Source organism: Mauremys mutica, chromosome 2 (genome assembly GCF_020497125.1).
Source record: "Mauremys mutica isolate MM-2020 ecotype Southern chromosome 2, ASM2049712v1, whole genome shotgun sequence".
Taxonomy (NCBI): domain Eukaryota; kingdom Metazoa; phylum Chordata; order Testudines; family Geoemydidae; genus Mauremys; species Mauremys mutica.
The window spans coordinates 16,198,249-16,214,392 of NC_059073.1; positions in this window are offsets into that span (position 1 = coordinate 16,198,249).

Sequence of the window (16,144 nt, forward strand, 5' to 3'; positions counted from 1 at the left end):
GTTCTGAGCCTGGATAGAGGGAATAGGCAGTTCCAGCACTGCAGTGACCAGCATCCTGAGAGAGAGAGAGATTTGACCTGGCACCAGCTACTGGTAGCCAGCTGAGACCCCAGGAGGATTCCAGACCAAGGAGCCAGTGAGCTGAGTTGGAGTCAGAGAACCCTGCCCCACCCAGGGATGAAGAAGAAGTAAGCCAGTCATTGCAATAGCCCTACAAAACTCCATCTCACGACAGATGACCCTCGCTAAGCTAACTACCCTGAGAAGGTGCCATTGAGGGAGCTGGGGTTGGAGTCCATGAGCGTGAGGAAGTGAAGAATTGGCTTATTTATGAATGTTTGTTACTTATAAGCTAACCTGAACCCTTCCTCCTCAGATCCTATTTTCCTGTTCCTAATAAAGGCTCCTCGTCTGTTATGCTGTTATTACAGGGGTGTTATTTCTTCGCCGGGATTTGCTTTATTTATCTATTGTCCCTTGGGATTTACACTCCGTGCCAGCTAGTAGGAGTATCACTGGAAATCCCATCCTTGTGTGTGTTTTTGGCGGCTGCTACACAGACCTCTGCACAGATGACATTTGCTCCTAGTAAGGAGGGGCTACATAAAGGGACATGGTCATGCATTAAAACTGCTTTTGCAGCCTATCGCTAAATCCTCAGGAATGGCAACAGCTCCACAGAGCTCAAATCAAGGGGTGCATGAAGCTGGTTTAACCCCCTGCTTTCTAATGCCCTGGCCCCAGTGCTATTCTCTGTCCCTTCCCCCTCACGCTGTATTAGAGAAGCACTCTGAGCGTTCTAATTTACGTTGGCCTTTAGTAGCCAAAAGTGGCTGAAAACCTAGTCCAGGATCACTGTGGAATAGGAGCAATGAGATCACATTCCCTTTTCTCTAACCATGTGCCCCTTTTTCCTGCTATGCAGGCAGCAAGCAGAGCATATGGAACACAAGTCCCTGCCGCATCAGTATGCTGTTGCAAGATCAGTCTGGAATGATTATTATTTATTTGTATTAACCTCAGCCCCTAGGAGCCCACGTCATGGACCAGGTCCTCATTGTGGTAGGTGCTGTATGAATGACCCTCCCTGGGCTAGTTACACAGGTCTTGTGGGCAAGGTACATCATAGCCATTCCATGCCCAAGGTTCTGGCCCTAGGTGTGCACTGTGGGGTCATTACGGTGGAAAGCTGGACATGGCCCTGCATGAACAAATTTGGTTAAGAGAGATCAGCCAGATCCTGAGCTGGTGTAAATCAACATATCTCCATTTACCTTAGTGGATCTAAGTCCATTTGAACCACATGAGGATCTGGCCCATTGACTTAACTGGAACTACACCCACTTGCCCCAGCCAAGTATCTGACCCATTGACTTCAATGGAGCTATGCCGATTTGCACCCCTTGAGTGTTTGTCCCACTGACTTCAGTGGGGCCACATTGATTTGCACCAGTTAAGGATCTGGTCGAAGGACTTTAATGGAACTAGGTTGATTTGCCCTACCTGATTGTCTGGCCTAGGGACTTGAGTGGAACTACATTCCTTCACGCCATCTGAGGTCCCTGGATGTTAATGGCAGTATATTGATTAGCAATTCAGAAGTTCCTAATTGAGAGCCAGCCCTTCTTATGAGCTCACCCTCCTCTGCTCACCAAAAACAACCTCATGCTTGTTGCTGCCTCAGGAACAGAATGAAGTGCCAGGTGATGAGTGCTTCTGGCAGGCTTGTCATCCACAAGGAAATGACTTGGAAAACATTAATAACCCTAGAAAACAACCACTTTGACTGTATTTGATCTTCCATTCATTCACATAGGAGAAACTGGCAGAGAATGAACACGCAAGCCTATTGCATGGAGACAGACAGCAAGGCAAATTAGCTTTGATGTCCCAAGTGAGTCAAAGATCTTTATATGAAGAGCTTTTCATGAGCTCATATATTACTATATCACATAAAACATGTCTGCTAAGAGCAAGCACAGTAGGTTAGATATGAGATGGAAGTCTACAGGAAATGTACATATTGAAGAAGTTTCCTCTGCCAAACATTATAGGTGGGATTTTCAGAAATGCAAATATTGGCTTAGACACTCCCTCAGAAGACAATGAGAATTTACTGTCAATGGAAGCAGAATTAGGCCAATGCCATGCTCTTTTAAAAATCCCACCCAGTGTTTCCAAAGGGCTTTTGTTAACACTCCAGTGTTCAGGCTCACCAGAGAAGCCAAAGACTGACTGTCATGTAGACTGACCCAACCTTTCACTGTAGAAGTAATGCCTTCAGAACTGCCTTGAGACATATGGGTGGGGAAGCTTGCAAATGTCCCAGTCTGCAAACCTGGCACCATTAAGCAGCACTGAAATTCAGCAGTAGCAATTCATTTTAATTGCATGCTTAATTCCTTATAATTTGTGAAAGAAAGAGAATGTGGTCTGGTGAGCTCAGCACAGGAGCCAGAACCTCCCAAGTTCTAACTCTGGCACCAGTTGTGGACTTAAATAGGCCCCTCCTCTATAACTTCTTGTTAAGGTGCTGGCTGCACTGTTCCCTGCACCTTTTAATTCATTCACAACTGATTTGTGGTCCTGCAATGTCCAGGGAGCTCCTCATTGACCTCCTCCTGGTATTGGCCAAAACAGCAGCAATGGGACATCAGACAGGGCAGGTTCTCTGCAGCCTGCTTTTTTGGCACTTTTACACTCATGTATCTGGGCAGAGTTCCTCTTGGCAATGTCTACAGTCTCCCTGTGTTCTTTCTTGGAGTGGTGAGCATTGCCTGGGGTTCGCTTCTAGGTGCCCCGTTCTGACTCCCTCATTTTGACCCTAGCAAATTCAGTCTCCTTCCTGGTTTTTTTGTATTATTTGGCCGCCATAATTAATTGAACCTTGGATTTTTGTAGCTCCTCCCTATACACCCACTTTCTTGTTGAGGGGCAGCTACTTACATTCCATGTAGATGGAAGGAGTTCGACCTATTCCTGGAGGGATCAAATTGGTTGGCATCATTAAGCAGCCCTCATGTTCTTGAGGTGCTTTTATTTTCAACTCCATGATTTGTTACCGAGAGAAGTGTGGGCTATTGGGCGGGTCACAGGACAGGGAGTGAAGATGTCTGTTAGGGGGCTTTCCTTTCACTCCTCCTCTGATTCTTGTCATGCAGACAGAAAGCAGATGACCAGAAGTTTGAAGTGCAGGCAATGAGGTGTTTATTGGGGTTAGTTTCAAGCAAGCATATGCATAGCTGTAATGCCACAGAGCCTTAACCCATGTCCCCGTTTTATATTCCCATTTCCTCCTTCTTAGCAGGCCCAAATATATCTACAGTGCACATCCGTGGTCCCACCCCTTACAACTTATGGTCATGTTCTGTTTTGGAGGATCATGAGCCTGGGGTCTTGGTGCCACCTCTTTTGTATCCCATGGGAGGGGTAAGGAATGAGGTTGTGTTCTGGCCAAGGCTATGCCTTTCTTTGGCTTTTAGTGTTTTTTATGCTTCTCCTCCTCCCCGTTCCATTTTACTCCCCTCCCCCTCAATTGGTTGCTTGACCTTGGCTTGAGAGAGGAACCAGGCTGTTTTCCAGTGTATGCTTGTATATTACACTCCCACCATACCCAGTAACACCTTTAACTCTATCCCTTATCTTTTCTCATTATACTAACAAACCCATCTGGCTGGGCAGAGGCAACACACAGTGTCATTGTTCTTTGTTAGTAAGGATATAAAAGTATCAAAAATCAGACCCAAAATTCTATCTCAGGCTAACAAACTGGCCTATACACTTACAACCTCCCGAGTTCTAATCCCAGCATCTTTGTGGCCTGAACCAAGTGCTTTGGTGGTGAGTTCTAGGTGAGACTGAGGGTGTGAGAGGCCTAGACTGATGAGATGGTGTGTTAAAGGAATCTGAGGTGCGTGTATATTCTCATATGGTTCCTTTACAGGAAGAGGAGATCAGCTCTGCCATTGCAACAATGTGTGACTGGAAACAGCCACTCTGTTTACTATTGTATCTAAGAATGGCCTTGCCTGAGTGAGAGAAAAGGAGAGAACGATTTATTTTGACTGCTTTGTCTGAGGGTGAGCCTTTGGGGTCTGATCCAAAGTTGCTGAGAATTTTGCAACTGGCCCTTTAATCAGAAAATGTTTCTAGTTAATCATCCTGATGGGTATACTGTGGGGTGGATTTCCAGCCAACCAGAGGGTATTTATGTTTTCCTCGTCCCACAATTCTACTTCCTGTGGCTGTCTTTCTCTGTTAACACAGCTGCTGCTTCTCTGTGAATCACTACATCACAGCCATCCCTTCATATTATTGGACAATGCACTGATAGAACTAGAGAAAGGGAGAGGGAGCGTGTCATTAAAATATGAGCATGGGCATTAGGCTTTTGAACAGAAATACATGGTTTTGAGCTAGATAAGGCCTATCTTTTTCCACATGGCCAAAGCTCAGAGAGGGAGGAGACTTGGTCACCACACTTATCATGAGATGACACCAGCCCGGAGGCAGGATTTTCAAGTGTTTCACAGGTAACACTAGAAAGTGTTACACTGCAGAAAAAGATTCCTGTGCCACTGTGTCAGTTTGTGTGGAGGTTACCACAGGAATGTTATGAAGTTGGGGGCAGGGACAATTGATTTAGGAGCTGGCTACACAGCTGAGTCCCCTATGCTGAGGGAATTCTCTGCTAGGTTAGTAAGGCTAGATTCCAGCCACTGCATCAGCATCAGCATCATACAGTCACTGGAACAGAGGAGAGACTCTAACCCTGTATTTCTTGCTTGGACCTACCTCACTGGGGTGTTATTGGGTTCGGTCAGTTAATATTTGCACTTTGAGAGCCTCAGAGGTACAATATCAGTGCAATATATGGACATTTTTAACAGAGTCCTTTTCTCTTTTTCATTCAGTAAATAGTTAAAGAGAGCGATGGACTGTGGCCGCAGTTTATTTGAGACTGGATTATTTGTGTCTTGGATTGCGTATCAGGTGCCGGATTTCATTCCAGGTTCCAGCTTATTTAAAAATCAGAACATCTGCCCCCGAATTCAGTCATTCTTCCTTCTAAGGTCAGAATGAAAAGCCTTTTCTGCCCCCCGGTTACTGTCTGACAGTGACTCATCTCTGCTATTTCTGTCTCTCTGCCCTCCTTTCTCTCTCAGCTGGAATTAAGCAAACGCTGATATATATATCTATATCTATAGATATATATATACACTTCATACTAGACAAGCAGTCTGCACGTAAAGATTTGCTTCGCTCCCCACTCCACCCCACCCCTTGCCCTTTACATGAGTTTTGTATTTGAAAAAGTGAATCCTGGCGGTGCCTTAGGCACGTCTCCCCAGACTTAATGAAGTCCTGGAGAGGGTCACCAGATCAGCTGCTTCCCTTGACCTCACCTTTCCTGTGCCAAGATAGTACTGGATAGTTTGACGCACTGCAGAGCTAAAACCTGACTCTTTCAAAGACCCCACGAATGATTAGGGCAAAGGATAAAGATCACAGGGCAGAGCCTCAGCAGGTGCAAACTGTCAGAGCTCCACTGCCTTAAGTGACAATTTACACCACTGTGAGGGGTCTGGGCCCATCATTTTTAATGTAGTCAATTGATTAAAGCATTTCTAAACAAGCCTACAATTGTGCAAGGCCCTGAACAGGGGCGGCTCTAGCGATTTCGCCGCCCCAAGCACGGCGGCACGCCCCAGGGGGGCGCTCTGCCGGTCGCCGGTCCCGCGGCTCCGGTGGACTTCCCGCAGGCGACCCTGCAGATGCTCCACCGGAGCCGCGGTACCAGCGGACCCTCCGCAGGCACGCCTGCGGGAGGTCCACCGGAGCCGCCTGCCGCCCTCCTGGCGACAGGCAGAGCACCCCCCGCGGCATGCCGCCCCAAGCATGCGCTTGGCGTGCTGGGGTCTGGAGCCACCCCTGGCCCTGAAAATGACCCTGATCAAAGAGCAGAGGGCGCGCTTTCAGCCCCAAACTCTACCAGACTCTATTTTCCTCTCCCTATTTCCCGCTATCTATCATTCACTCAACTCCTTGCCAACTCCCTTCTCCTCCCATCAGACTGGCCCAAGAGTGGTAGCTGTTCCTCCTTCTCCTTTCCTATGCCCTACCGGGAAGGCAAAGGTTTGGGGGAACATGGCACTTCACCAATTCATAACTGGCATATGATCCTATAGGACCATAGCCAGCTGGTGTAATTTAGATTGGCTCCTGAGCTGCTCTAACTCAGGCAATTGACCAGGACTGGCACAGATATACTAACAGGAATTCATATGTAAGGAATGGGAGGTAATTGTCCTGTTCTACTTGGCACTGGTGCAGCCTCAGCTGTAGTACCGTTTCCAGTTTTGGCACCGCATTTTGAGAAAGATATAGATATATTGGAGAGACTCCAGGGGAGATCAACAAAAATGATGAAAGATTTAGAAAACCCAACCGATAAGAAAAGGTTAAAAAAAAAGCGGGCATGTTTAGTCTTGAGAAAAGAAGACTGAAGAGGGGACCTGATAACAGTCCTCAAATATCTTAAGGGCCGTTATAGAGAAGACATGATCAATTGTTCTCTATGGCCACTGACTATAGGACAAGAAGAATTGGCTTAATCTGCAGAAAGGGCCATTTACTTTAGATACTAAGAGGAACTCTCTAACTATAAGGATAGTTAAGCACTGGAATAGGCTTCCAAGGGAGGCTGTGGAATCCCCATCACTGGAGATTTTTAAGACGAGGTTCGACAGGGATGGTCTAGGTCAGGGGTCCCCAAGCTTTTTTGTCCATGCCCCCCTGGGAGCCACGGTTGGGATCCAGGGCTCGGAGCGTGGTCATGGTTGGGAGAAGGGCTGGCACTGCATGTGGAGTCTCGGCCAGGAGTGGGGCTGCAGTCGGAGCAGGGCTCATGTCTGGGAGTGGGCCCACTCTAGGGGCTGGGAGCCAGGGGGCACAGCTGGAAGCAGGGCTGGGAGCAGGGCTACGGTTGAGGCCAGGAGCCGCAGCTGGGAGGGGGCTGGGAGCAGTAGCTGAAGCCAGGGCGGGGGTTGGACCTGCGGCTGGGGCTGGGTGCGGGGCTGGACTGGAGCTGGGGACAGAGTGGGGCTGAGTGACCCTCTGCCCACACCCCCCATGGGGGCTGGCCTGGGCCCCACCACGCCCCCATGAATGGTTCTCCACATCCTCCTATGGGGGTGCGCATCACTGTTTGGGGACCACTGGTCTAGGTGTATTTGGTCCTGCCTCAGATCTCAGCACAGGAGAGTATCTGGGCCAAAATATCCATTTCACAGCCCAAATGAGTCAATACAATGTCATGACATCCTTCTGTACTGAGGTCTATATCAAAGCAAGACAGAACTGTTGTTGTTTTGAATGAGATGTAGGTGGTGTGGCAGATGCTTGGGTAGTAGATATAGGAAGTGCAACGGGATGCCGTAACCTAAAGCTTTGTGTTGTCAGAGCATCCTTCCAGCCCCATCTTTCTGCTCGGGGTAGACGTGGTGTCAGATTTCACCCTCAGGACACAGTTCAAGCAATGTTGCTCGCACATTTGCTTCCACTTCAAGCCATTCTGCTGTTTATGGACACAAGTACCCCAGGATGTCTGTACCTGCGTGTGAGAGATCTCCTCACCTAACAACATTGTTGGCTGGCTTCCATGCTGAACAAATAACAGCTAAATGCAAACACATCCTGCCTTTCTCTTCTTCTCTCTCTAAGCGCTGGAGAGAACTAGCGGGCTGTGTGACCCCGATGGCTTCCTTCAGGACACATGTTAAACAAGTCCCCTAGGAGCACATAGCACTGGTACTTCTCTCTGCTACGTATTTCCATGCTTCAGGGGCACACAGTGCAAACCAGTCACTCAGGGAGGGAAATGCAGACATGAGAGTTTTATTAGTTTTTCTTATTAAGAAAAGTGAATGTAGGTGAAAGGTGCTGGCGAGAAGGCTCATTTAGGTGCACATAGGACGGATGCAGCACACACCTCAGCAAGGTGAGGGCAATGCTGGGTTTTAGAGCTTGTTCAAGAAGTGAATTTTTTTTCCCTTTGTAAAAAGTTTTGACAAAAACTAAAGTATTTTATGCATGCCAGTATTTTATTTTAAGATGTTTTGGTTATTCTCAGAAAAATGAAAACTTCAAACAGGAAATGTCTTGGCTTTTTCAACAAAACACCTATTTTTTTTAATGCAAACAGAATATTTTTCACTAAAATTGCCATTTAATCAAAAAGCCAGTTTTCATGAAAAAAAAAATTGATGAAAAAGGTTTGACCAGCTCAACCGTTTTTCAATTAACGAGAGGCAGCCAGGTATAGATGATTGCCACTGTGAGAACATTGGTGGCTGCAGAGAGGGAGGGATAGCGTCCCCATACTGTCTGAATCCTAGTCTTCATCTACTGATGTCAGAATAGGTCAGTCACTGTGTCCCCAGGGGCGGCTCCAGGCACCAGCGCACCAAGTACGTGCCTGGGATGGCAAGCTGCAGGGGGCGGCCTGCTGGTCACCATGAGGACAGCAGTCAGGCTGCCTTTGGCGACATGCCTGCAGGAGATCTGCTGGTCCCGCGATTTCAGCAGCAATTCGGCGGCGGGTACGCCGAAGGCGCAGGACCGGCAGACCTCCTGCAGGCACGGCGGACCTCCTGCAGGCACACCACCGAATCCGCGTTACCAGTGGACCTCCCCCAGGCATGCTGCCGAAAGCCGCTTGACTGCCGTGCTTGGGGCGGCAAAATACATAGAGCCGCCCCTGCATGTCCCAGCCAGTCCTTGGTCTTTGTGACTGCAAAATACTCATTAGTGCCATCCATCATCACCACTTTAGCTCTTTCAAGGAAGTACATGGCTGTGCTACATGTTCGGCCTGGGTTCTCACTGCACCTTGCGTCGTCATTTACAGATGTGCAAAGCTGTTGAAAAGCACCTCCCTTTTCCTAGCATCATACAGCCTCTTTGTTCTCACATAAGGAGAATCAGGACAAGCGTATCTTACCACTATAAGAAATCCACAACCCTCTCTGTGTCATCTCCGTTTTCTCTGCTGCTCTTTCTGTATCTGCGCAGATAGCTCAGCTATCATGTGATATACCATGGATAATATGCCAAGGAGGGAACAGGACTCTGTGGATGAGGGGAAAGCAGTGGATGTACTATTTCTGGACTTTAGCAAAGCTTTTGATACAGTCTCCCAGTATTCTTGCCAGCAAGTTAAAGAAGTATGGGCTGGATGAATGGACAGTAAGGTGGATAAAAAACTGGCTAGATGGTCGGGCTCAATGGGTAGTGATCAATGGTTCCATGTCTAGTTGGCAGCCGGTATCAAGGGGAGTGCCCCAAGGGTCGGTGCTGGGGCCGGTTTTATTCAATATCTTCATTAACGATCTGGAGGATGGTGTGGACTGCACCCTTAGCAAGTTTGCAGATGACACTTAACTGGGAGGAGTGGTTGATACGCTGGAGGGTAGGGCTAGGATACAGAGGGACCTAGACAAATTAGAGGATTGGGCCAAAAGAAATATGATGAGGTTCAACAAGGACAAGTGCAGAGTCCTGCACTTAGGACGGAAGAATCCCATGCACTGCTACAGACTAGGGACTGAATGGCTGGGCAGCAGTTCTGCAGAAAAGGACCTAGGGGTTACGGTGGACGAAAAGCTGAATATGAGTCAACAGTGTGCCCTTGTTGCCAAGAAGGCTAATGGCATTTTGGGTTGTATAAGTAGGGGCATTTCCAGCAGATCGAGGGATGTGATCATTCCCCTCTACTCAGCACTGGTGAGGCCTCATTTGGAGTACTGTGTCCAGTTTTGGGCCCCACACTACAAGAAGGATGTGGATAAATTGGAGAGAGTCCAGCGGAGGGCAACAAAAATGATTAGGGGTCTGGAGCACATGACTTATGAGGAGAGGCTTAGGGAACTGGGATTGTTTAGTCTGTAGAAGAGAAGAATGAGGGGGGATTTGATAGCTGCTTTCAACTACCTGAAAGGGGGTTCCAAAGAGGATGGATCTAGACTGTTCTCAGTGGTAGAAGATGACAGAACAAGGAGTAATGGTCTCAAGTTGCAGAGGGGGAGGTTTAGGCTGGATATTAGGAAAAACTTTTTCACTAGTAGGGTGGTGAAGAACTGGAATGGGTTACCTAGGGAGGTAGTGGAATCTCCTTCCTTAGAGGTTTTTAAGGTCAGGCTTGACAAAGCCCTGGCTGGGATGATTTAGTTGGGTTTGGTCCTGCTTTGAGCAGGGGGTTGGACTAGATGACCTCCTGAGGTCCCTTCCAACCCTGAGATTCTATGATTCTATGAAGAGACTGCGGTGTCAGAGGAAAAGGTCACCGAACACTGTCGATTTCTGTTTGGACCTGTAGCTTTACTAAACAGCACAGCATGTAGAACAGGTTTCTACATATTGTAAATAGGTTGAACTACAGGGGAGGCTGAATTAAAGTACACATGGAAGAACTTATGGCACTCGAGAGAGAAGGGTAAGCCTGGGAAATTAATAAAATAGAGAAAAACTGAATAATCAGAGATTTCCTGAGGGACAGCTACACTGAGTGAGATGAGGGGATGGAACAGCGGCAATGTGGCCATTTTGGGCCAATGTGTGTTCCCATTTACACTAGTGTAAGAGTTTGAGTAATGCCAGTGAAATCAATGAAAGTGACTCCGGGTTTGCACCGTGTAACTAAGTGCAGAAGGTGTCCAAAGAATGCACCAGTCTGATAAATTATGACATTGCTCTGTGAAGTGGTTTTACAGAAGACACCTGTTGGTTCCACGCTTATTATCTCTCAGGCCTTGTCTTCACTAGGAAAAAAAGGTGTGTTCTCAAGTTGAGTTAACCCACTTATGTGAAAGCTGCAAACTGCCTTGTCTTAACTAGGATTTTACTTTGAGTTTAACTCAGTTTAACAAATTCAAGTTAAGAACACACCAGCTCTCTACTGAGGACACAGCCAAAATGACTCCCTTAGCATGTCAGCTAGGTTTACAAGTTGCAAGATGATTTTTTTTTCTAAACTGGCCAACTGAGCCTGGGAGCTGAAAATCAAGCTGGGCGCTTTAATCATCTTTACCTATAAAGTTCTTGGACCAAAAACTCAGACTGAAATTTTCAAGGCGGACTGTGGGATTTAGCAGCAAATCTCCAACTCAGCTTTGGAGACCTCCATCTGCAGTCTGTCTTTACTCAAGCACATTTCCAGTGGTTGGCACTGCCAGAATAAAAGTAAAAAGAGGGTAACAACCTCAGTCATTGGTCTTTTGCAACTACAATTTAGAAGCCAATTTTGTTGATGACTAGAGCTGACTGAGAAGCAGAATTTAGGTCTCACAGAAAATTCTGCTATTGGAATATTTGTTTGTGTCCTGGATTGGGAAAAGTAGTTGTGTGTGTGTATTAAAGTTAAAAAAATGTTATTTGGGCAGTGCCAAGCTCTTAGTATTCAAACATTTACTGGAAATCCAAAGCAGGAATAGACAAGCAGTAATAGACTGACAATGTACCAGCAAAATAGCAAAGGAACACAACTTATTACCAACTTTTTACTGCCCCAAACCACCTCACGATCATTCCCCTGTCTCCAGGTGCCCCTGCAATCTTCTGTGTCATTGCTGATCTTGGGTGCCCACCTTTCACTCTGCTCATGCCACAGTAATTCAAACTCAGTCTGGTAGGAAAGAAAATTTTTATTAAAGCTAATGTATAAAATCCAAGTTACACAAGTTAGGTAGGAAGGTACTGCACATCTGGGGTCAGGCTTAAGTTATGAGAGGTTACAACTAATGGTTACGAGGTTCAAAAGATACATACATAGCACATAACCAGCACAGAGCCAGACTGGGGGGTGGCAGTTTTTAAAGAGTCAGTGAATAAGTGATCTCAGGTATGCCACCCATAGAATGTATTTAGAATCTAAGGCCTGGGGGAGGGGATTGATCTAAGATACGCAACTTCAGCTACCAGAATAGCATAGCTGAAGTCGACATATCTTAGATCGACTTACATTGACTTACCTCCTGTCCTCGCTGCGCGGGATCGACGGCCGCAGCTCCCCCGTCGACCCCGCTTCCACCTCTTGACCTGGTGGAGTTCCGGAGTCGACGGGGACTGCGTTCAGGGATCGATGTATTGCATCTAGATGAGACATGATACATCGATCCCCGATAGATTGATCACTACCCGCCGATCTGGAGGGTAGTGTAGACATACCCTAAGTCATATTGTTATAGCGAATAGGTACCTGGGTTGGGTGCGTCCCTTGGTTCGTCAGGGGAGGAAGTGGGTTATTTTCCCTGACCAGTGGTGTTGTTTAGTAGTCCTAGTACTGACGGTGTCCCATGATGTGCTCCGTGTAGTTGTCTCTGGACCACCTGATGGTGTCGGACACCATGATCTGTCTCATGAGCCGGGCGTAGCGTTGACTGACTCCGCAAGCTCTCAGCACCGGCTCGCTGTGGGGGTCCCACATGCCTAAAGATCCCACAACCAGACTAGCTGTTCTGTGGCAGCTCCTGGCAGGGTGTCTTATGGGCCAGGGAGAGGTGAGCCACATAGCCTGTTCCTGTCCCCAATCCATTGTCTCCACACAAGTAACTTCTTGCCACTCTCTGAACCCTGGCAGAGGGTGTAGAAATATGTTTGTAGAAAATTATAATTTAGAGACACTCCCTCAGAAGGGACAGTATTATGAGTATAGGAATCTGGAGATGTGTCCCAGAGGCTGGGTTGGGAAGACCACATGGCTGGGTGCAGCAGCTCACTACAGAAGCTCTCCAATTTATTTTATGAAAGTTTTATTCCTTTCTCATTCACTGGTTTGTTATTTAATGAACTCCGTGATTGTTTCATAGTGTCAGAAGTGCTGAATGAGAAGGAAAATGCAGACATTTTAAAGTTAACTCCTGTGTTTGCAGCTGAAAGCAGAGACAAGGGGAGGCACCATGGAAGCATGTGGAGCACCAGACACTGAGACTTTTGCATGTGTGCGGTGAGCACAATAGTAGCTTGACTAACTTAAGAAAGGGGAAAGAAGCCAAATATGGATGTGTTGCAACAACTATCCAGTGTGCAATTGTCAGGCAATGTTGCAGAGGGCTGGAAAAAAATTCAGACAGAGATTTGAATTTTATTCAGCAGCCATGGGGACAGAAGAGAAAAATGATAAAAATGAAATCAATCTTTTTTCATTTTGTTGGGAAGGAAGCATTGGATATTTATTACAACTTTAAGTTTGAAGAAGGTGAAAGCACGAAGTTAAGTAAAATACTGACTAAATTTGAGGAGCTCTGCATGCCAAAAAGGAGTGAAACCTTTAAGAGAGACACATTTTTTACATGCATGCAAAAAACTGATGACACCATAGAGCAGTGTGTCACAGAATTAAGGAAACTCAGTAAAACCTGTGACTTTGGTGAGCTGACAGTGTCTCTGATCAGAGATAGAATCATTTGTGACATTAAAGACAACGTGTTAAGAGAGAGACGGCTCGGTGAAGGAGACTTAACTTTTGGAACAAGATCTCCAAATGTGCAGGGCAGCAGAAACTGTGAAAGCAAAAGCGAAAGAACTGAATTCACCAGAAGGAGCTATTCATGTACTAAGTAAAAAAGAATATAGCCAGAATAGGTCAAATCAAAGAGTAGAACCACTTGCTATGAAAACTACTGCTAGAGGGAAGACTGGGTACAGATGGCCATGTGGAAAGTGTGGATCACAGCATAGCCCCAAACAGTGTGTTGCCTTTGGGGAACTATCATAAATGTGTGATTTAAAAAAAAATGCTGAAGATCCCACATGCAGCGAAGGCAAGTGCATTCAGTTAAAGACAATCTGGTTGAGGAATTTTTTATAGATGCACTGGGATCTAGCAAGTCTGATGAGAGGGATTGGATACTGCCTACGACAGTGACTGGAACAATGATTCCACTGAAACTGGACGCAGGAGCTCAGATTAATATTCTGTCTGAATGTGATTATGAGAGACTGAAAACAAGCCCAAACCTGGGATGAACAAAAATAAAAGTCACTGGTTATTCTGAAACAAATATTTCAGTGAAGGGGAGGTGCATTGCTAGCATCAACCATAAAAACACCATGTACATGCTCCCTCTCATTGTAGTGAAAAGGAGGTGACTGAGGCAGAAACCAGATATGGACATGTCAGGATGGAGCTTTTAGGAATATTGTTTGCCTGTGAGATATTCAATCCGTATCTTTATGGACAGACAGTGGAAGTTGCCACAAGCCCCCTGATAGCGTTATTTAGCAATCCACTAAATGACTGTACCTAAAGGAGTCAAAGAATGATGATAAAGCTGCAAAGTCTGATTTGGTTGACCTACACAGCTGGTAAATTCATGTTCACTGCTGCTTCACCTTCCAGAGCAGTGGCTCCCACAAAACCAGAGAAGACTTTAGAGCCAGAGATGCAAGCCTATGTAGATCTGATAATAAAGCCAATTCCCATAGCTAACTGGAAACTGCAACAAATAAGAAAGGAAATGGAGAAAAATGAATCATTTCAAATTTTTAAAGAAGTCATAATTAAAGGGAGGCCTGAAGAAATAAGCATTTGCTGTCCAAGTATAAGAGACTATTGAAACTGCAGACATGAACTTACTGTGATAAATGGGGTGATTTTTCAAGAGCAGTAAGGTTGTAATGCCAATGAACCTCCAAAAAGAAATGCTATGGAAGATCCACGAGGGTCATTTAGGAATTGAGACGTGCAAACAACGAGCACAAGAGATACTGTATTGGCTGCGGCTCAATCACGACATCACAAATGTGGTAGAAAACTGCTTTTCATGCTTGAAATACAAGCCATGCCAACAGGCAGACCCACTGAGACCTCATCAAGTTCCGCAAAGGCCTTATGAGAAGGTCGGCACTGATTTACTTACCTGGCAATCAATTTAATAGTCACAGATTATTATTCTCTGTATCCAGAAATTTGCACACTGCACAGTACTGATAGTAAGTCAGTGATAGCTGGCATGAAGGGAATCTTCTCCAGACATGGAACTCCAGATGAAGACTTTAGTGATAATGGCCCACAATTTTCCAGTGCAGATTTTAGGCAATTTGCCATAGATTGGGATTTTCATCACAAAATATCAAGTCCAAATTTCCCCCAATCAAATGGACTTGTGGAAAGGGCTATATAGACAGTTAAGAACCTTATGTAAAAGACTCTTGACAGTGGGGGTGATTTGTATAAAGCGTTACTGGTTTACTGAAGTACACCCTGTAGAATGGCTTTTCTCCAGCTCAGTTGTTAATGGGAAGAAGGATCAGATGTAATTTACCAGTTACTGATAATTTACTGAAATCTCATAAGAATGAAACCATACAAAAGATGAAAGAAAATCGGAAGTGGAAACAGAAATATTATTTTGACAAAAGGGCCCGTGATCTCCCATCTCTTAACCCAGGTGATAGAGTGTGCCTGAGGAAACACACATCCAATACTTGCGGCCAAAGGGGTACAATTAAAGAACAGCTGCATCCAAGGTTTTATATAGTCCAGAAAGACCAGGGGGACACATTTCAACATAATGGAGGAGATCTACGAGTAATCCCAGAAAGCTCCAACACACTGCCAGCTGAGGTGGACTCTGGCATTTCCCATCTGACTGATGCTTTATCATCAATGCACAAAAGAGAAACTGTCAAGGAACAAGAGAACTACTCAGACTCTAATGAAAGGCTGAGACTGAGAAGATCAGAATGGGAGATTAAATGTCCTGAAAGACTCATAGAGTTTTGCTAACCTGCCTGGAGAAGGGGTATTTGCGGAAAGTGAGTGGTAAAGACTCACTCAAGAGTGATGTGCTGGTAACCTCTCCTCCCTAGGTACTTGACACATTGGGTTTATGAAAATGTACTACGTGGGTTGAGAATTCAATGTATGTTTTATTAGATAGTTGTTAGCTCTCTCTCTCTCTGTGTATATATATGTCTCTCTAAATTATAGTTTTCTACAAACCTAGCTCTACATCTTTCCTCTCTCTCTCTCTCTGTATATATATATAAAGTTAATTTGTTTTTATTTAAGAGGAAAGATGTAGAGCTATGTTTCTAGAAGATTATTTAGAGATACTCCCTCAGAAACAATATTATGAACATAGGA